This window comes from Physeter macrocephalus, chromosome 7 (genome assembly GCF_002837175.3).
Source record: "Physeter macrocephalus isolate SW-GA chromosome 7, ASM283717v5, whole genome shotgun sequence".
Lineage (NCBI taxonomy): Eukaryota > Metazoa > Chordata > Mammalia > Artiodactyla > Physeteridae > Physeter > Physeter macrocephalus.
Window position 1 is genome coordinate 36,339,254 of NC_041220.1, and position 22,224 is coordinate 36,361,477.

Consider the following 22,224-nt stretch of genomic DNA (forward strand, 5'->3'; position numbering starts at 1 on the left):
TGTTTATCTATTTTATATATAGTAGTGTGTATATGTTAATCTCAAACTCCTAATTTATCTCTCTGCCCTCCCCCCACCCCACCTTGCTATCCCATTTGGTAACCATAAGTTTGTTTTCTATGCCTGTGAGTCTATTTCTGTGGAAAATAAATGTTACTCGATGTCTATCCTTATCAGGCTATCCCCAGGATAATGTCACTCTTAGTCATTCTCATTCCAGTAAGCTCCCAAGTAAGACCCTTCCCCTCAAACTGACTGCCAGCCCCAATCACTAAAGTCATATACAGGCACGTTTCAGAACCTCAGAGATACTGGGGTTCAATTCCAGATCATGGCAATAAACTGAGTATCACAATAAAGTGAGTCACACACATTTTTTGGTTTCCCAGTGCATATAAAAGTTATGTTTACAATATACTATAGTCTTTAACTGTGCAATATAAAATGTACATACCTTAATTTAAAAATACTTTATTGCTAAAAAATGCTAACCATCATCTGAGCCTTCACTGAGTCATAATCTTTTTTGCAATAACAACAAAGATTATCAGTGGATAACAGATCACTGTAATGAAATATAATAATAATGAAAAGGTCTGAAATGTTGTGAGAATTACCAAAATGTGACACGGAGACACAAAATAAGCAAATGCTGTGAAAAAAGGCATTGATAGACTTGCTTGACACAGGGCTGCCACAAACCTTTAATTCATAAAAAATGCAATATCTGCAAAAAGCAATAAACATATGCCTGTAAATTTACTAGATGAAGACATTCAATTCTCCATTCCTACTCAAAGCTAAGGCCTAAGTCTAGCTTTGCATACTCAAAAACTCAACTCACTAAGATATTCTACTTAACAGAGGTCTTTCATTATGGGTGTGCACACCTCAGAGCAGCACATTGGCAGAGGCTTTAGAAAGACTTTTTCCTTTAACCTGATCAAATTCTTAGGACCTCACTCCCACTCCGAGCTCCTTCTCACTAGTTGAGGGGGAATAGGAAACAGACTTATTTTACCCTTTATCAGCAAAAGCCCTCAGTGTTTGTGGCTTTTTTTTCCATGCCTCCAAAACATCATCTTAAGAGGAGATCTGGAGTTTCATGAAAGATTTACTGATATCTGTGTTCTGGAAGAACTGGAAACAGAAACTGAGCTGTAAATGCTAGATCGTCATGCCTGAAAGCAATTTCCATTTTCCATTCTGGATTGATTTTAAAATATGGTATCATTCCCAGAGCTGTTAAGAATAATTCAGCTTCTACCTTCCCACCCTTTTCCCTTTGCTCTTAATCCTTCCCTCCAAGCAGATGGCATGCAAGATTTTAACATTAAAATCTGCCAAGAAACATGAAAAACTAGTAATCAAATCTGTTAATAGTTAGAAATACTTTATGGAAATATATTTTTTAAGCACTCTGTATTTAGGGGGGAAAGCCCATCATTTGAGACGTGTCTCATGGCTGTACAGTGACGCACTGGGGAGTGGGGCTGAGAACTACTGAGTCACAGTGTTGTGATAAATAAGGACAGGAAGGCGGGCAGGAAAAACAAGAACTGGGAACAATAATAACTGTCTTGTGGAGTGCTTACTCATAAATGAACATTTTGTTTTCATTTGGAGTTCTTTATTTTCCAAGAAAATTTTAAAAATCACACTAGATGGGGAAACGGGTTGAGTGTAAGATGCAAATTCAAGGCCAGCAGAGGGGGCTGGTGGCAAAGGGATTCATATACCAAAGTTGAATCCATAACTAATATAGGCCTTTAGTGGCTGACCAGTAAACAGACTAAATTCCACTTGTGCCCAGAATGTTCTCCTGAGGTTTTCAAAGCTCTGAGCTCTTTCACAACAGTCAGGGGAACCTAGGGGTTCCCCTGGAAACAAAGGAATATAGAGAGGGAATTCCAAACTGCTGTGAACAAGCTGCAGGAGACTATAAATCCACAGCACAGGGTGCTTCAGCCTGTACAAGCAACCAGAAAGAAATCACCAGGATTTTCATTTATAAAGCACAGGTAAAATTTCCCTTTAAAGTGACTAGGCTCTCAGGACTATCCCTTACCATTTGATGACAGAAGCCTCACTGCAGAACCTCCTTCAAAGGCCCTTTTTACCCAGGAAATCAGAGATTTACACTACACTCCTCAGTACCCACCCCCCACGCCATGGGGGTGTTGTGTTGTATCGTAGTTAAACAAGAGAGTTGAAATCGCTTGGGCATGCCACCTGAAACCCTTAGTTTCAGTATGGTCACACTTTCAAAAGAACACCAATCTATTCCAAAAGCCAAGAAGAATAACAGAGCTCTTCAGGTCTTCTTAAAGGGATGACCAGAGGCTTCACACTGCTTCCATCAGACAGAATTCCCTAAACATCCTTCTTGGACAGCTTTGCCTTTCCCCAAGTTTTATACTCAGGATAGCTACAATATCCCTCCCTCTCTCCCAGCTCTGCTGTGCTCTCATTCACCTCTTCCTCTACCTGCAGCCACCGTCATTCTCTGCCCAGATCCCAACTTGCTCCCAACTTGTGAGCTGACGACTACATCCATCTCCAGAAAATGCAATGGCGTCCATGCCCTTACCTTAAGCTTTGTTCCTTCAATTTTTAAATTACAGTAAAAGTTATATTCAGTGATATGTGTCAATATTAAGGTATAGTTAGATGAGTTTTGACTAATATATATGTACATACTGCATATATATTAGTATACATAGTATTTCATGGTATATATATATGTGTGTGTATCTGCATAACCAACACATGATTCAAAATACAGAATATTTAAGTCACCCCAGAAAGTTTCCTCATTCCTCCACCCAGTTACTCTCCACCCCATAAGCAACAACCATTCTAATTTCTATTGCCACAGACTAATTTTATTAGCTCACTGACTTCACATAAATAAAATATCAATAAGATATGTGCTACTTTGTGTCTAGTTTCTTTGACTCAACATAGGGGTTTTGAAATTCATCAGTAGTGTTTCATGTTTCAACAGATCATTCTTTTATACTGCTGGGTAGTGTTATATTAAATCCACATAGCACAATTCATTCCCATAAACATGTGTTTTGTTTCCAGTTTGGGGCTACTGTGAAAGAAGCTGCTATGAACATTCTTGTACGTGGCTTTTTACCTACTTTTCTTGGGTAAAAATCTAGGCATGGAATTGCGGGGTCATGGATAAATGTATATTTAACTTCATAAGAAACTACCAAACACTTTCCCCCAAAGTATTTAACCAGCAACACGTGAGAGTTCCAGCTGTCCCACATCCTTGTCAACAATGATGAAGTCTTTTTAATTTTATCCATTCTAGTGGTTGTAAAATCTTCATTTCCTTGATGATCAATGCCGTTGAATATTTTTCCATGGATTTATTGAACATAAATACATCTTTTTTTGTGAAGTGTCTGTTCAGGTATTTTGCCCATTTTATTGACTTTGATATTTTATTATTGATTATAGCAATTTGGCAAATATATTCTCCCAATATGTAGCTTACTTTTTGATTTTCTTAATGGTGTCTTTTGATGAGCATAACTTTTTAATTTTTATGAAGTTCAATTTTACCAGTTTTTTTTTTCTTTATGGTTTGGGCTTTTCTTGTCCTGAGACATCTCTTCCTACCTCAAGAGTGCAAAGACATTATCCTGTGTTTTCTTCTAGAAGTTTGAAAGTTTTAGCTTTTACATTTTGGTCTACAGGCAACTTCAAATTAGGTTTGTGTACGGTATGAGAATATGGTCAACTTTTTGTCTATACAGATATCCAATCACTTCACAATTATTTATTGAAAAGACTTTCTTTTCACCATTGAATTGCCCTGGTATCTTTGTCAAAAATCAACAGTGAAGATCTCTTCTTGGACTCCAATTCTGTTCCACCAATATGCCTGTCTTTATGCCAATACAGCACTCTCTTGATTACCATAGCTTTGTACAAAGTCTTGAATCAGTTAGGGTAAGTCTCTCAACTTTTTTTTGAAAAATGTTTGGCTATTCCAGATCCTTTGTATTACAATACAGATTTTAGAATCAACTTGCAACTATTATCAAATAAGTCTGGAATGTTGATTGGGACTAGTATAAAGCTATAGATCAATTTGAGAAGAAGTTTTATCTTAAAAGTATTAAGTATACCAGTCTATGAACATTATATGTCTTTCTATTTATTTATATCATCTTTATTTTCTCTCAGCAAAGTTTTGTAGTTTTCACTGTACAGGTCCTACACATCTTTTATAATTTATTCCTAAGTATCTCCTTTTTGATATGATTTTAAAATTATATTTTTTTAAAATTTCATTTACTACGCTTTACTGCAAATATGTAGAAAAATAATTGCTTTTTGTATATTTACCTTATATCCTAAGATTTTGCTAAAATCACTTACTAGTAAACTTTTATAGATTTCTTAGGGTCTTCTACATAAACATCTATGAATAAGACTTTTTACCTCATCCTGTCCAATCTTTTTAAATTTATTTTTCTTGCCTTATTGTTCTGGTAAGGACCTTCATAGCACAGTATCAAATAGAAGTGGTGAGAATAAGCATTCTTGCCTCTTTTGTGATCTTAGGGGGAAATCACTGTCTCTCATCATTACATATGAAGTTAGCTGTAACTTTCTCATTCATGCCCTTTATCAAGTCCCATTTCCAGTTTGTTGACAGCAGTTTTTTTTAACCTTGAATAAGTGCTGAATTTTGTCAAACATGTTTTCTGTGTTTACTGAGATAATAAATTTTTCATTTTTTTCTGTTAATGTGGCTAACATAGATTTTCAAATATTGAACAACCTTGTATTCCTGGGATAAGCCCCACTTGGCTTTATTATATTTATTTATATATATTTATTATATGTATTTTCATACATCATTGGATTTCTCTAATATATTGTTGAAGATTTTTGTGTCTATGTTTATGGAAGATACTGGTTGTAATTTCATTTATTGATAATGTCTTGATCAGGTTTTAATGTCAGGATTATCGTGGGCTCACAACATGAGTTGGAAAACATTCCCTCACCCTCTGTTTTTTGGGTTTATGTGAGATGGGTATTAATTCTTTCTCAAATGTCTGATAGAATTCACCCATAATACCATCTGAGCCTGGAGATTTTTATTTTGAGGAAGAGGGGTGGATAGTTATTATAAATTCTATTTCTTAATTAGATATAGAGCTATGGAGGTTGCTCATTTCTTTTTGTGATAGTTTTGTAAAGTTGGTTATTTGTCCATTTCATAGAGGTTATTGAATTTATGGACATGAAGTTTTGCATAGTATCTTTTTAACATTTGTAGGATCTGTAATAATATCCTTATTTTCATTCCTATTATTGATAATTCTTTTTTTCTTGATTACTCTTGCTAGGGGATAATTTTTATTAATCTTTTCAATTCTTTCATTTGGTAATTTTCTCTAATATTTATGTTCTACTTTATGAAATTCTGCTTTTCTCTTTATATTGTAACTCCCTTCTTCTATGTACTACTTTGCTCTATCTTATACCTTTCTTCTTTAATAGTTATGGAAACATTTCCCTCTAATAACTGCTTTAACTGAAACCCACAAATTTTAATGTTGTATTTTTATCATCATTCAGTTCAAAATATTTTCTAATTTTTTTCAATTTCTTCATTGATTTATGGATTATTTAGAAGAGTGTTACTTAATTTCAAATATTTGGGGTTTCTTTTCCTAGAAATGCTTTTGTTATTGATTTCTCTTTTTTTAAGATTTATTTATTATTTATTTATTTAATTTATTTTTGTCTGTGTTGGGTCTTAGCAGGATCTTTGTTGAGGCATGCGGAATCTTTTGTTGCAGCGCACAGGCTTCTCGCTAGTTGTGACATGTGGGTTTTCTCTTCTCTAGTTGTGGTGCGTGGGCTCTGTAGTTTGAGGCACGCGGGCTCTCTAGTTGAGGTGCGCAGATTCAGTAGTTTTGGCGCACAGGCTTCGCTGCCCTGCAGCATGTGGAATCTTAGTTCCCTGACCAGGGATCAAACCCACGTCCCCTGCATCGTAAGGCAGATTCTTTACCACTGGACCACCAGGGAAGTCCCTGATTTCTAACTTAATTTCACTGTGGTCAGAGAACACATAGTCTCTATGCTTTCAATCTTCTAATTGTGTTGAGATTTATTTATGACCCAGTATTCAATCTATGTTAAACACTCCAAGTGTACTTGAAAACAATGTATATTCTGCAGTTGCTAGATAAAGGGTCTATAAATGCCAGCTATATCCAGTGGAGGAGAGTTGTTTAAATCTACGTGTTTGTTTTTGTTTTTTTTTTCTGCTTGGTCCATCAATTACTAAGAAGGGCTGTTAAAATTTCTGACTTTCCTATTTTACTATTTTTTCCTTTAGTTCTGTCAGATTTTGCCTCAGGTGTTTTGAAACTCTGTTACTAGATACATGCACATTTATGATGACTATGTCTTTATGCTTAACTGTCCTTTCATCATCATGAAATGTCCTCCTTGATCTGTGACAGTTTTTGTTTACTTCATCTGAAAAGACAAAGCCACACCAGCTTTCTTATGCTTATTATCTGTAGAGTTTACCTGTCATTCCCTGGTGTATAATGTGTTTCCCCCGCCCTCCTCTGGCCACTTTCATGACTTTCTACTTATCTTTAATTTTTGTCAGTTTGATAATGATATATCTAAGTGTATATCTCTTTTTATTTACCCTGCTTGGGATTTGCTGATATTCTTAGATATGCACAATGATGTTTGTCTCCAAAACCGGGGATTTTTTAGCCCTATGTCTTCAAATATATATATTTTTGTGTTGACCCATTCACTCTCTTCTCCCTCAGGAACTCCAATTATGTGTATGATAGATTATATTGTCCCAGAGGTCACTAGGCTCTGTTCATTTTTAAAAATCTTTTTTCTTTCTATTCATCAGAATGAACTTTTTATTCAAGATACTGTTTCAGATATTGTTTTTCACTTCTAGAGTTTCCATGTAGATCATGTTTATAGCTTCTATTTTTTTTTTTTTTTGCTGACATTCCCACATGTTCCATCATTAAGACCAACCCTTCCTTTAAGTCCTTAAACATATTTATAATAGCTTCTTTAGTCTTTATCTGCTAAATCTAACCTCTGGGTCATCTTGGGTCCATTTTTCTGGGTCATATTTTCTGGCCCTTCAGGTGTTTGGCAAGTTTTATTATATTGTACACTGGGAATTGTATATGACACATTGTAAAGAGCCTGAATTATGCTGTCTTCCTTTAAAGAGTTGGCATTTGTTCTTAGGGTATGGCCCTTTCTTGAGGGAACGGTTCTTATTCCTAGGATGTGGACTCTCTGTGATCTCAAGTGAATGCCCACGTTGTTCAGTGGGGTTTCCCCACCTCTGCAGTGGAACTCCCTCCAGCATCTCCTGGCACTGGGCAAACTCAGGTTTCTCGTCGTGGGCTTTCCTCTCCCCAGTTACACCTCACAGGAGGTGTATGTGCACAGCCCAGGCCTGGGCCACAGACCTCAGATAAACACCCACACAGATTTTGGGACCCCCCTCTGAGCAACTTCCTCTTCTCCATCCCTTCTATCCACAAAGTTCAGCAGCGCCAAACCCCAATTACTGCCTCTCAGCTCAGCAAGACCACTGCTTTCTCAGCCTCGCCCTCACTTCTCCACAGTCAGGAAAGATCCCTGAACCCAAAAGCAGGGGCAAACAAGGGCTCCTGTCCTGTGCTTCTCTGCTCTGCCTGTTGTCTAACACCTGCAAACAGCTGCCTCATCTATTCTGTCTGTTCCATAGCTGTTTATGGTGGGAGGATTACTCTGTTGTGGTCGGAAGTGCAAATGATAGCCCTCAGTGTTTTTCTTGTGAGAACCAGCCCGGCCCAGGAATGTTAATGACTAAATGCCTTCATCTCATTACATCTTACTCCAAGAAGACTTTTTGGAGTCCTGACAAATCTGCTACATTGCCTTCTCTCTGAGGGGTTCTGTGTTACACTTACGTGGTCAGTGAATCTCTTCTGACTTTCCGGAGAGATCCCACCTTCCTTTTTTCTTTTGCTCTTGCGTCTGGGCACCATCACCAGTTTCCCAGCTGCACATGACTGCACATGCCGAAGTTTCTCCTAACACCCTCTGGAGCTGAGGGATCAGTGGCTGTCTTGGAAAGGAAGCAGTCAGCACCAGATTCCAATCTTGCTCTCCTCTAGGGTCTGTATCTCTCACAAGAGAAGAAAGATGCCAGGTCCACCTAGTCCTTTCCCTCGTGAATGCAGCTAGACACAAACTCTGCCAGAAGAGTGGAGGTGCCCACTCCACAGTCCTAGGCAGTTCTGAGGCTGTCCAACACATACTGGGGTCTGGGATGAGCCAGAGAACAAGTGGTCACAGAAGTCCCCTTTATGACAATAAGGGGAGGACAGGATACACACTAAAATGCCCAAATTCTGGGCCTGAGGGGCTTTTGCTTGGAATCGAGAGTTCCTTACCTCCTTCCCCACTATGGGAACTTTCTCACTTATTACAGATCTGACTTTAGGAGGCTGAGTCATATCTACCTTAATTTCTGGTTCAAGAAGGATCTCATATCTGTTCTCCGTTTATCTGATTCAAGAAGGCTACTGAGTTTTCCTCCTTTTTTTTTTTTTTTTTTTACTGTCAACCCCAATCTGCTTCACCAAGAGCAAAAACTCAGGCCTCACAGGTGTGTAGAGAAGCAGAGGTTATGCAGTAAGTGAGCTACGACTGCCTCTAGCATGGACCTAGTGCAAGCAGACACTCCAAACTGAATATGCACAGAAAACCTTTCTCTCTTTCTTGTTGACAAGCAGCTAAAAGAAGTCCAGTGGGGAGGGGGAACTGGATGAAGGCAGTCAAAAAGTACAAACTTCCAGTTATAAGATACATCAGTACTAGGGATGTACAACATAATAAATATAATTACCACTGCTGAATGCTATATGTAAAAGTTAAGAGAAAAAAATTTTTTCTATTTCTTTAATTTTATACCTATGTGAGATGATGGATGTTCACTAAATTTACTGTGATAATCACTTCATGATGTATGTAAATCAGATCAAGATGCTGTACACCTCAAGCTTATACAGTGCTGTGCGTCAATTATATCTCAATAAAACTGGAAGAAAAAATAAAAGTCTCAGGAGTGCTCTGTCCTTCCACATGCTTGTCTTAAAGCAGAAACACAGTCCACCCCAGCAGAGATGTCCTGGTAGCTTTGGTCGGGGGCTAAGAGCACAGACACGGACAGTCCCCGTCTATGTCCGTGAGATCCTCTTCACAAACTGAGTCTCTCTCCCCTGGTCTTTTGTACATGCTTCCTTTCTCTGGGGTCTGGAAGAAAGCTGGCTGTACCAGTGCTTGCAAAGGCTGCCTAACTGCAAGCTCCACAGGAGAGGCCCTAGAAGAACCACTTTCTGTTGCTGGTACAGGGCAAAAGCCTGTCTCCAAGCATCTCCATGACCACATCCTGCATTTTCTCCTTCCTCCGGACCCCCTCACTCCCCCATCTCCTTCCAAAAGCTAGTTTCTGAAACTGGACCCTGCCTGCTGCCCCTCCCTCCCACCCCCAGTACAGTCCATCTCTCACCCTCAGACCACCCGTGTGACAGGCAGGACCTCTGGGGTCTGCTCAACAGTATCTCTCACTCCATATGGATTTGATCTGGAATTAATCTTGGCAAGCAAGTGGAAAGATGAGAAAGTTAACACTCATATAACCTTAAGAGTAACTTCTCAAATACCTAGACTGCAGGATTTTATCGGTAAAAATGCAAATTTAAAACACTCCTTTAATGTGTGAAATACATTCTTTAAAGCCACATTAATAATATCTCACTTGGACTGGCTGCTCTGAAAAGCCATCTTTGCACTGTTCCCTTGTCCGGCTCCCCGCGCGCCACAGCCCCCTCCGCCACGGACTCCGGCATCTCCATCGCCAGAGTTGTCGAACTCCTGCTTTCTTTTTAATCCGCTGCGTCGGATCACCAGTGTGCCCCATCATGTCAGACGCGGCCGTGGACACCGGCCCCGAAATCACCACCAAGGACTTAAAAGAGAAGAAGGAAGCTGTGGAGGAGGCGGAGAATGGGAGATAGGCACCTGCTCACGGAAATGCTAACGAGGCAAATGGAGAGCCGGAGGCCAACACTGAGGTAGATGAAGAAGAGGAGGAAGGGGGGAGGAGGAGGAGGAGGAGGAGGAGGAAGGTGACGGTGAGGAAGAGGATGGAGATGAAGATGAGGAGGCTGAGGCCGCTACAGGCAAGCGGGCCACTGAAGATGATGAGGATGATGATGTTGACACCAGGAAGCGAAAGACCGATGAGGAGGACTAGACAGCCAAAAAGGAAAAGTTAAACTTAAAAGGCCACCGTGACCTAGTCGCCCTCCACTTCCCGTCTCTTTAGAATCTAAACGTGGTCACCTTCGAGTAGAGAGTCCCGCCCGCCCACCGCGGGCAGCGCCATCCGCAGATGACACGCGCTCTCCACCACCCAACCAAACCACAGCGCGAATTTGCAACAGGGGAGGAAAAAAGAACCAAAACTTCCAAGGCCCTGCTTTTTTTCTTAAAGTACTTTAAAAAGGAAAATTTGTATTTTTTATTTACATTTTATATTTTTGTACATATTGTTAGGGGGTCAAGCCATTTTTAATGATCTCAGATGACCAAACCAGCCTTCGGAGCGTTCTCTGTCCTACTTCTGACTTTACTCGTGGTGTGACCGTGTTCATTATACTCGCAAAGGAGAAAAAAAAAAAACTTGTAAAAAAAAGCAAAAACAACAACAAAAAACAATCTTATTCCAAGCATTCCCGTAACATTTTTTGTGTATATACTTAGCTGTACCATAAGTAGTTGATTTGTATGAGATGGTTAAAAAGGTCAAAGATAAAAGGTTTCTTTTTTTTCCTTTTTTTGTCTATGAAGTTGCTGTTTATTTATATCTTTTTTGGCCTGTTTGATGTATGTGTGAAACAATGTTGTCCAACAATAAACCGGAATTTTATATTGCTGAGTTGTTCTAACAACAACAAAATAATAATAATAATAATAATAATACCTCATTTGCAACCCAATGATTACTACAGTTTAAATATTACTATGGTGCCTGAGCTATGTTTAATGAACAAATTTAATAAGACTAGCACTAAAACTCTATCCAGGTTTCTTGAGGAAAAACTTCCATAGGAGACTAATCTATAATTCATATATGTTGGGCAGGGAAGATGCAATATACTGGCCTTTCCTAATATAGGCCATCACCATTTTCGTACACAACTTCATTTCTTTAAACGAGCCTAAGGTTAAAAAGAGAAGACTTAAGAGTTATAGGAAAATTCAGTTTCTAAAGAGTTGTTTTTAAAAGCACAAAATAGCTCATTATGAATCATGGAGCTCTCTTTTTCCAAATGAATTCTGTCTTGTCAACAATGGAAGTGAAGAGAAACGGCAGCAAGCCTCTAAAGGAACATCTCTCTGAGTACAGAGAAGGAAGTCAGCTCCCTTCCCTCCGCTGGAAAGAAACCATGCTCCACCCTCCTTAGACCTCAGCCTGCCCTGGAGCGGAGACTGGGGGTGCTCCCCTCCCCAGGCCTGCTGCCTCTTGCAGCTCCCTGCCGTCGCATCGTTGCGTGAAGTTTCCACCTGCCTGGCTGCCTGTGAATTGAGATCTGGAATCCCAGAAAGGGGGAAGCAGGGGCAATGCTGCCACGGAGAGGAAGGATCTCACTTGGGGCCCAGATTCAATCTGTATGGGTCTGTCAATGAAAAGAGTTTCCTCTTACACTAGTTAAATTTAAAATCTTAGGCACACTTGATATGCACTAGGTTGTCAGTCAATTTAATATTTCAGCAAATGGATGCTTCTCTTAAAACAGTCTAACACACCTTTGTAGGGCCAAAATGTGGAAGATCATTTCAATAATCCCTTCTAAATCTTTAATGCATTCTTCATAAGACAAACCAAGTCCTCTGAAATAAGGACAGTGTCTGGTATATAAAAAATGTTCAATACGTGTTAGCTATTACTGTTAGGATCCTGTTGAATCACTGGAACCATCTGGAATGATAACATTGAAACTGAGCTCCCTGAGTAGGAACACGGTCTTGTTCAATACAGAGCCTTATTACAACTGTGTATAAACTGTAGATGCTCGATAAATGCTTGTCAAAAGGCACACAGGTAAGGAGGAAGGGGGAAGGGAAAGGAAGAGAGGGAGGGAGAAAGGCAGCAAGCTAGTACCTACCAATGCGATTTCTACACTGAGTGGAAGTTGAGAAGGAAGTGGGTTTATTTTAAGTACAAGTCTATGAGTCTAAAAGGATTGTAGAATCATCCAATCACTTTAGCCAAATTGTTCCTAAAACATGTCCTATCTCTGCACTTTGGCCCATGATGTTTTATAGTCCTGGAATGTTCACTTCTTCTTTCCCAACAGTGAACACTCTACTCATTCCTTAAGCTCAAATGCAATTACCCTCACTCCATGCAGTGTTTCATCTTCCAATTGCATCTTCCAGAAGCAATCCCTTCCTGTTCTCAAATGTAAGTGTTATAGTGTGTAAGACTTTTATTACCAATAACCAGTTTTATGTTGCTAGTTATGTTTTCATAAACTTATTTTGGATCACTTCAAATAAACTGTAAGCGCCTTCGAGGCAGAATCAATATGACATCTGAGATCACCAACCATTGTATATAATGTTCCATTTCCCTCTGGCTCTGGATGTCTTCCCTGCTCCTCGAGACCCACACTGTCCACGTTTTTCCCACCTGCTCTGTTCCCTGGAAGGCTGACCTGTACGGACTACACCATCCAGCTCCCTCGCCACGTGACGTCCAGTGGGTTAGGCCAGTGGGGACCCCGTGAGGTGGACAACTTACTTCCTCAGTTCCATCCCCACAGAGACCCAAGGGCTGGCTGAGGCCTGCAATGAAGGTCAGAGCCTCTGTACAGCGGCCCTCTCCACCTGGTCCTCTCCATCCTTCAGGGAACTGGGTCCTCCAATTCAGGGTTTGCCTCTGTTCCCAGCCTTAAAGCACTATATTAATTTCTGAGGTTTCCTTACTCATCTCCTGCCCATATCTTTATAAACAGAACTTTTATTAAACGTTTCTCAGTTATAATTTAAGTATACCTCTGTTTCTTGCTGAGACCCTGATAAATCCCTCTGCTTTATTTTTCTTTTCCACACTTAATGTCTGAAGTAATCTTATTAATTTGTTTATTTACTGAGTTTTGTACTCTTCCCCCCACCGAGAAAACAAGAATAAGCTCCACTGTCTTGTTCACCATTATTACCCTCAGCTTCTAGAACAGTGCCAGACAGAAAGGAGGCAGTCAATGAATATTCGTTGAATAAATAAACTATATATATATATTCCACTTCAGAGTAACATTGCTATGTGTTTAAGAGATGATTTCAAAGCACTGTCAGTTATTAAATCATTTTTTCAAAGTTTAGAACAAAGTGTTAACTCAGCCTGAATACAGCATTTCTTTAAACCCAATAAAAATACAAATTTTTTTAACATCTTTATTGGAGTATAATTGCTTTACAATGGTGTGTTAGTTTCTGCTTTATAACAAAGTGAATCAGTTATACATATCCATATGTTCCCATATCTCTTCCCTCTTGCATCTATCTCCCTCCCTCCCACCCTCCAGGTGGTCACAAACCACCAAGCTGATCTCCCTGTGCTATGCAGCTGCTTCCCAACAGCTACCTATTTTACGTTTGGTAGTGTACATATGTCCATGCCACTCTCTCACTTTGTCACAGCTTACCCTTCCCCCTCCCCATATCCTCAAGTCCATTCTCTAGTAGGTCTGTGTCTTTATTCCCATCTTGCCCCTAGGCCCTTTATGACCTTTTTTTTTCTTAGATTCCATATATATGTGTTAGCATACAGCATTTATTTTTCTCTTTCTGACTTACTTCACTCTGTAGGACAGACTCTAGGTCCATCCACCTCACTACAAACCCTGTACATTATTTTCCTGAAGTTGAGCTTCTAACATTAGCAGAAGCAAAGCAAAAAAATCCCAGAGAGTGTAATACAGAATGAAGACAAAAAGGCATCTCTAAACAACCTTTTCTTGCCAAGGGAAATGATACCTTCCAAAAAATTAGGCAGTAATTCAAGAAGTATCTCTGACATCACTGTACACTTGTTTCCCTACTCAAAACAAAAATTTATCACTGACTGTCATTGGACTGCCATCCAAACACAAACTCCCCATTTCCTGCCTAAAACTGTGCTTTGAAAGTACTAGGACATTAATACTTACCAAGATGGGGGATAGGCCTTTTCTTACATAAATGCCTAAAAATTAATTTAGGTATTCAAGATAGATAAGTGAAGTGAGACCCCACTCATCTCTTTCCTAAATGAGATACGATGGATGACGGGGAAAAGCAAGAGTGGATGGACAAAAGGGGGTGGTTTAGAAAGATCTGAACCTGCCACAGCAGTCACGCCATTGGGAAGGCAGCAGTTCTGCAGTGGGAGCCCTTTCCCAACAGCTGCCAACGGAGTGAGGTTGGGTCCACAGCTCCCACATGAGCTCATGTGGGTGTGGCAACATGCTTGTCCCCTGTGCTTTGTCTCCAACAAGCTTTAGCAGCTGTTCAGTTGCCTACCAAATGGCTATTTTCTTTCACTAAATGCCTTATCACTGAATTATCCTAGTGAGAACCGTGAGGTCCTAAAGAAGCCATATTATCTGCAAATTAGTAGATGAGGAAACTAAGCATAAAGATAAACAGTATTTTCAGGAATTCGCTATTAACTTGAGGGTATTTTCTATCACTTAGCAGGATTTATTTCTAATCTTTTCTGTTAAATACTGATGACACATTTCATAAGTTGTTCTGATCTATGCACAGATTTCATTGCATATACATTTGATTGCAGCCCATGACCCATCTGTAACAGAACTTCCTAACTTCTTCCTCATTTTCAATATCCTCAGGTTTCTCAGAGACCCAGCCTCTCCCACTTCCCAAGGGTTCCTGACCTCTGGGGGTGTCACCACATTATCACTTGGAGGCATTCCCCCTCCCAGATCTACCCTTGATTCGGGCATGCGCCAGAATCCCTCCTTGCTCAGAGAAGCAAGCAGAGGCAGCATGAGATTACTCAGGTATTTATCACTTACTCCTGTACTGAGGGAAAGCCAGAAAGTCAGTGCTTTTAGCTAAAGATTCTCAAGTCAGTCTGACCCTGTATATTGGGCGCTGAGTTCCAGGCCCTGCACTACAGAAAGGGGAGCCAGTCAGGAGCTGAGGGAGGCTGTGAGGGAGCCTGTGACTATGAGACCACATCAGATTCAGGCTCAGGTGCACTCCTGTCCAGCAGGGGTCTCCCAACCACACAGATGCACTCCAAGATTTGGCCAAGAGGACAGATGGAATTGTGGGAAAAAAATATACATTTATTTTAATAATTTTTTGACCGCTTCCATTTCTTATTTCGCTATTTAAACATTTTATCTTATATATATTTTATATTTTATGTATTTATTTATAATGTACTTATAAATTATAAATAATAAAATTGTTATTTATCAATTTAAATTTTTATAATTTATTTATAAATATATAATATATATATTTCTGGTATTATACAGATTTGTTTATAATTCCATATATTTTTACATACTTATATACATAATTATATATATATACATAATTCTTATATATAGTTTATAAGGAAATAAACGTATGTTGGAGACGAGTACTCGACAATTTTTATTCACAGGTATATTCAATCCAAAGAGTTGGAAGGCTGATGCTGCAGAAATGAGGTGCAAGCAGAACGACAAGCAGAAAGGGGGTGCTCACTGAGACAGGACTAGCTCCGTGGGGTTTGGGGAGCACCCACAGGACACAGGAGGAGAAGGGATCCGGAGACCTGGAACCTGGAAGGAGGGTCCACACTGCAAACACGTTGGACTGTGACCGCCGGGAGGAGGCAGTGTCGCTGCCCGCTGCCGGGTTTTCTATTTCCTGCTGGGATAAGAGGCCAGAGGGTCAGGGCTGCCCTCCCAGCTCCGCACGTGGTCGTGAGCAGCTGGCTGGCCAGGGAGGCTGTGTTCACCCGGCATCTTCTCTTTTCCTTCAGGCCTCTGGTGCTGTTCCCCACCCGTGAGGAAATCGTGTCCCTTCCGATTTTGCCCTCACACTGAGTCCTCTCACTATTGCTCCGCGTTCCTGCCGTCTGATCCTCGAATTCCCCCTTGTTCCCAGCTCTAGAGACGACGTCTCTGACATCTCCAGACAGACGCTGATTGAAGGCTCTGCGCGTCCCACGCTCTCAGATCACACGGTAGCTGCACCCACTTCCAGAGCAACCAACTTACCACACAGGGGAACTGGGGAAAATCAAACTTAATAAACGTTTATAAAACTGGCCAGTGTTCCCATGTGTAACACTGTGCTTTCTCTGTTGTTTTTTTTTTAAATCTCAAAGCTGGAGGCCGAGAAGAGGGAAGGCAGTATCTGCTCCAGTTCCTGGCTGCACCTTCTTACACAATCTTGGCAAAGGTTCACATTTGCAGTCAGCTTCATTCATTTTATTTCCCAGATGTTTTTACACTCCAGGGCCAAAACCAACACGCTCCTTCCCTGTCCACCTGGACTCCGTCTGTCCATCCCTTCTGCACTGACCGTCCAGCCCCCGGGGGCAGGTTTATTACCATATTTACCCGCTTGCCTGGGCGGCCTCTGTCGGGAGCCACCACCTTCAGACCCTCACGACAGTCCGGAGTGCGTGGCCCGTCAGCGGGGTGGGGACTCAGAAGTCATTCTTTCCCATTTACACTGTGGACTCCCTGGTGTAACTGTGAGCAGATTTTTGACAGTTTGATGTTCGAGATGAGTAGCCCTTCCCAGACTTTCTCAGCTAAACTAGGTAACTATTTACAGTCAAGCCAAAGCACTCTGTTCTTATCAACGGTTGCTGGACTTAACTCCCTCATAGCAACTGTGGCCCCTGTGAGCTGCTTCAAGGCTGGAACTTTGTGATATTTTTTGGACCTCAGACAAGAAAAACCCTCAAACATTAGCAGACTGCTAACATTAACGTTTTAGAAATCACATTACTCCACATAATATTTGGAACATACTTATACTTTAAAAAATGATTTGTTGTTTCTCTGAAATTCAAATTTAACTGGGTGTCCTGTATTTTTATTCGCTATATCTAACAACTCTACCACGGCCTAAGGAAAAATAATGTCCTAGACTAGGAGGACCTGCACCAAAAAAAACTCTGAATAGTAAAAACAACCTTAATAATCGGACTTCCAATTCTCTTTCTATCTCCCACTACCAAGACAGAACCACATGCTGTTTCCCAACTTTCAGAAAACAAAATAAGTTAATAAAAAGAATTTTCTCAATTTTAATATTTTCTTTTGCAATATTTTCCCTAACCATTTCAGCCAGCAAACCCCAGTGGTTGGCAGAAAAAGTGAACAACTGTTAATAGGAAAAGCACCTGACCATTCTTGGCTTGGGAGTTTGCCTTTTTCATGGTCAAGTTCATATTATACATTCAAATTTCCTGGTAGTAAAATTCTTCCTAGTAAACAGGATAGTTTTAAATGCATCTGTGTTTCACAGTATTCTTCCTGGGTGGGACACAGTTATTGGAACAAATGTGAAAAACATCAAAATAATCAAATCTATCCCTTTTATTTTAGATTTGTAGAAAATGAGGCTCAGACAACTCTAAGAACGTGCCCAAAGTCAAGCAGATGGTCCTGGTGTATGTATGACGAAACCCAGATGCCTCAGTGCCCAGACCAGGGCCCGATAAAGGACAGGACACAACTTTTCAATCGGCTGAAGCCCCTGCCAGGGCTCCCCGAGTGGGCGAGTGCCTTTCATCCATTCACTGAGCCTCCCTTTCCCTCTTTCACCATTTACAAAACAATGATTATCATACCCCTGAAGCTAAAACAAGAAAAAATATATCACAGATGTTTAAAAATTATTTTATTAATGTGTCTATTTTAGAAAAGTCAGTGTAACAAAATAAGACCCTATGTGTTTGCTATGAAAAGTGGACACTAAATACCGATGTTCTTCCCCTTTCAGATCCATGCCCTCCTTTTATAGTAAACGTTTTGTAATATATATCCTTTCTATCTTTTGTAAAATCAATATAAATCTCCTATCTGTGATATAAAGGAAAAAATAAAAGGAAAGTGATTTATAATAAAATAGCACATATTTCAATATATAATGATTCAGGTATGACTATACAAGGACACATAATGAGGGAAATATGTGCACAAGTTTTTTATTGACGTATAGTTGATTTACAATGTTGTGTTGGTTTCAGGTGTACAGCAAAGTAATTCAGTTATACGTATAAGTATCCATTCTTTTTCAGATTCTTTTTCCATATAGGTTATTACAGAATATTGAGTAGAAATATATCACAGATGTTTAAAAATTATTTTATTAATGTGTCTATTTTAGAAAAGTCAGTGTAACAAAATAAGACCCTATGTGTTTGCTATGAAAAGTGGACACTAAATACCGATGTTCTTCCCCTTTCAGATCCATGCCCTCCTTTTATAGTAAACGTTTTGTAATATATATCCTTTCTATCTTTTGTAAAATCAATATAAATCTCCTATCTGTGATATAAAGGAAAAAATAAAAGGAAAGTGATTTATAATAAAATAGCACATATTTCAATATATAATGATTCAGGTATGACTATACAAGGACACATAATGAGGGAAATATGTGCACAAGTTTTTTATTGACGTATAGTTGATTTACAATGTTGTGTTGGTTTCAGGTGTACAGCAAAGTAATTCAGTTATACATATATATGTATATATATGTGTATATATATAAATTTTCAGATTCTTTTTCCATATAGGTTATTACAGAATATTGAGTAGAGGTCCCTGTGCTATACAGTAGGTCCTTGTTGATTATCTATTTCATATATAGTAGTGTGTATATGTTACTCCCAAATTCCTAATTTATCCCTCCCCCACCACCTAATGAGCAAGTATGGAATTATGAGAAATAAGACACTATTCAATATGCCTTTGTCTATATTTTATAATTTGAAATAAGGGCTACAAAAAGATATACACACAGAGCATCAGCATAAATGTTGCACCTGAATGCTTCATATTTGACATTTTAAAATAAAGGCTAAATCAGTGTATATTCATGTGCACACACATCCACACAAAGTCAGCGTGCATAGGCCAGCTACAAATGCAGACTGACACAGGCCTCCTGAATTGGTGACGTGATTTAGCAGGCAATGCTGCCATCAGTGATGTATTTTGCAAAACGGTACAGTTACAGAGACAACAAAGTATCACCTTCCCTCAACTTACATGGTAGTTGCATTCCTGAGTAATTCAGAGCATATTAAATCAGTGCACAAATTATTTTGTGTTTACATAGGAAAGAATAAGGTTCTAGGCTTAGGTGATTATAAGTAGATTTTTCATCTACTTGAATATTGAACTGTCCAATCAAAATTTATGAGGAACTCAAGCAAATTCTACACTGTGTGGGAAATTGAGAAACAGCAATTATACTAAAGAGGGTAGGATGCATTAGGAAGTATGGACACGGTGCTATAGGAGAAGAGAGGAAAGGAAGCAACCGACTCAGTCTGGACATGTAGAGGGAAGGTTTCCAGGAGAAGAAGTGCAGTGATGCTTGAACCAAGTCTTAGAACTAGAACAAAAACAAATAAACAAAGCCAGAGAAGACAGTGTACGTGGACAGGTATTTTGGTATCAGTGAATGTGGGGTGTAGGGGAAGCTGGGGGTGAGGCTGGATAGATGCAGGCAAGGAGCACATGACAAAGGGTTGAAGTGTATCCTGAAGTCTTTTCACCCGGGAGTCACACCCACTTGCCTTAAGAACACTCTCTGGGAACAGTGTAGGATGATGACTTGGAAGAGGGGAAGTCAGATGGGTTAGGTGACTGTTAGATCAACACAGGTGAGAAATAGTGAAGGCTTAAAACAATGGCCATGGGGGCTGAGTGAATAGGATGGACTTGACATCTACCATAGGTACAGGTAGACTCAATGGAATGGGGAGACTAGATGGAGAGGGGAGGTGAGGGACAAAAAGGAGTGGCTTGTGGGACATTCTAGGGGGTTGGTAACTATGGAGGGAAATTCTTTTGGCATTAGTGAGTGGTAGGTACTTACTAAACCTAATCCTTACCATTGCCTACCACTGGTAATTACTACTAAGTATAATACATATGCCACCATTATTGAAACAATCACCCCAAAATCACACCTACTGACAGTGGGTTTAATAACACATTTCACCAAAATTTATTGACATCTTTCATATGACAGGCATTATCTAGATACTGGTAAAGCAGAGCGAAGACTGAGAACCTGGTCTTAAAGAACTTTAGCCACTAGGAGGTGTCATGGGAAGTAACCAATGGGCAGAAACTCCTTGTCTTTGCTATAACCCTAGTTCCAGTATAATGCCTGGCACAAAGTGAAAGCTCAGTAAATATTTACAGAATATGAAATATCTGATTAAGCATCAAAATACATCATTAAAGCATCACTTCTTTCCCTATAAAAACTTCCCCTTTTTACTAGACCCTTCTCATTGGTGTTTAAACATGCTTAAGTCCTTTAAAATGCTGACTTGAACCCATTTTTTTCCCTTCCAGCCACAGCCCTTTCTCTCTCCACCCTGTTGCAGCTAAACAGTTCAAATGAGTTTCCACACTCTTTCTACTTCCTCACTTCTCACTCCCTCCTTAATCTGCTTCAATCTGGTTTACTGCCCCATCACTCCATTGAAAATGCTCTTGATAAAGTTACAAAGAGCCTCCTTCTTCGCTAAAGCCAATAAACATTTCCATCATCATTAGATGCAACCTCTGAGCATCATTCAACAGAGCTCCTACTCTTTACTTCATGATACATTCTCTTCTTCTTATTTCACTGAACCATACTTTTGGTTTCCCTCCTACTTCTCTAAATACCCCTCTCAGTCTCCTAAGCTGACTCATCCTCTTCCATGCAACCTTTCGGCACTGGCATTCCTTAGAGGTTTGGTCTTCAGTCTCTTTTCATGCTATGTTCTCTATTGAAGCCATTTCGTCTTCACCCATGACTTTAACTACCACCCACAGGCTAACAATGCTTCAATTTCATCATCTGCCCAGAACTAAACATGTCCAACACTGAACTGATGGAGATGTACAAGTCAGACACCCAAGAGTCATCCTTGATTCAGCCTTTTCTTTACCCAGTCCCACTCCATCAGTAAGTGTTGACTCTACATTCAAAACATATCCTGAAACATCCATTATTCTCCTCCACTGTGACCACATCCGTCCAAATGCTGGACTATACAATAATCTACAAAGGTCTTCCATTTCCATTCTTGGTCCCTACCCAATCCATTCCCTACCCGAAATTCAGAGTGATCAAAAAAAAAAAAAATCACACCTGTTCATTATTAAAGCTCTTCAGTAATTTTCTATTGTTTTAGCGTAAAGACCTTTACATCCTGCAGACCCCTCACGACCTGGGCCCCACCATCTCACCAGCCTCACCCATGACACTCTCCTCCCCTTGGCCCCTGTGCTCCATCACACTAGGCTTTCAGGTCTTCATTTGTTGTGGAGTCTTTCTACCACAGTCCCCAGGCCATGCTGTCCCTCTACCTGGGATGCTCTTAATACCCCTGCCCTTGCCCAGGTGATTTCCACCCATTCCTCAAAGCTCCGCTGAAGGGACACCCAATCAAAGAAGCCTTTAGTGTCCAGGCCTAAAGTCCTCACTATACACACTCATAGCATCCAATACTCTTTCTCCTAGTCCTCCCCAAAATAATCGTTAACATTCTAATCATTATAATTCACATAACATAAAATTCACACATTTAAAGGGTAGAATTCAATGGTTTTTAGTATATTCATAGATATGGACAACCATCACCACAGCCAATTATAGAACATTTTTGTCATTCCCAAAAGAAACATACCCTTTATCTATCACTGCCCTATCCATCCCTGGCCCCCCTCCCAATTACCCTTACTCTAGCCCTAAGCTAACACTAAATTACTTTCTCTATATATAGACTTTCCCTATTCTGGACTTTTCATATGAATGTAATTATATAAAATGTGGTTTTCTGTGACCGGTTTCTTTCACTAAGCA

The 22,224-nt window shown here is 39.9% G+C and overlaps 1 protein-coding gene and 1 pseudogene across 2 annotated transcripts in view; one reads left to right on the forward strand and one right to left on the reverse strand.

Moving 5' to 3' along the window:
- The window catches only part of DCHS2 (dachsous cadherin-related 2), a 299,819-nt gene that overhangs the window by 186,765 nt on the left and 90,830 nt on the right, over positions 1-22,224 (reverse strand). The window lies entirely within an intron of this gene.
- LOC102979707 (prothymosin alpha-like) lies at positions 10,008-10,351 on the forward strand (annotated as a pseudogene).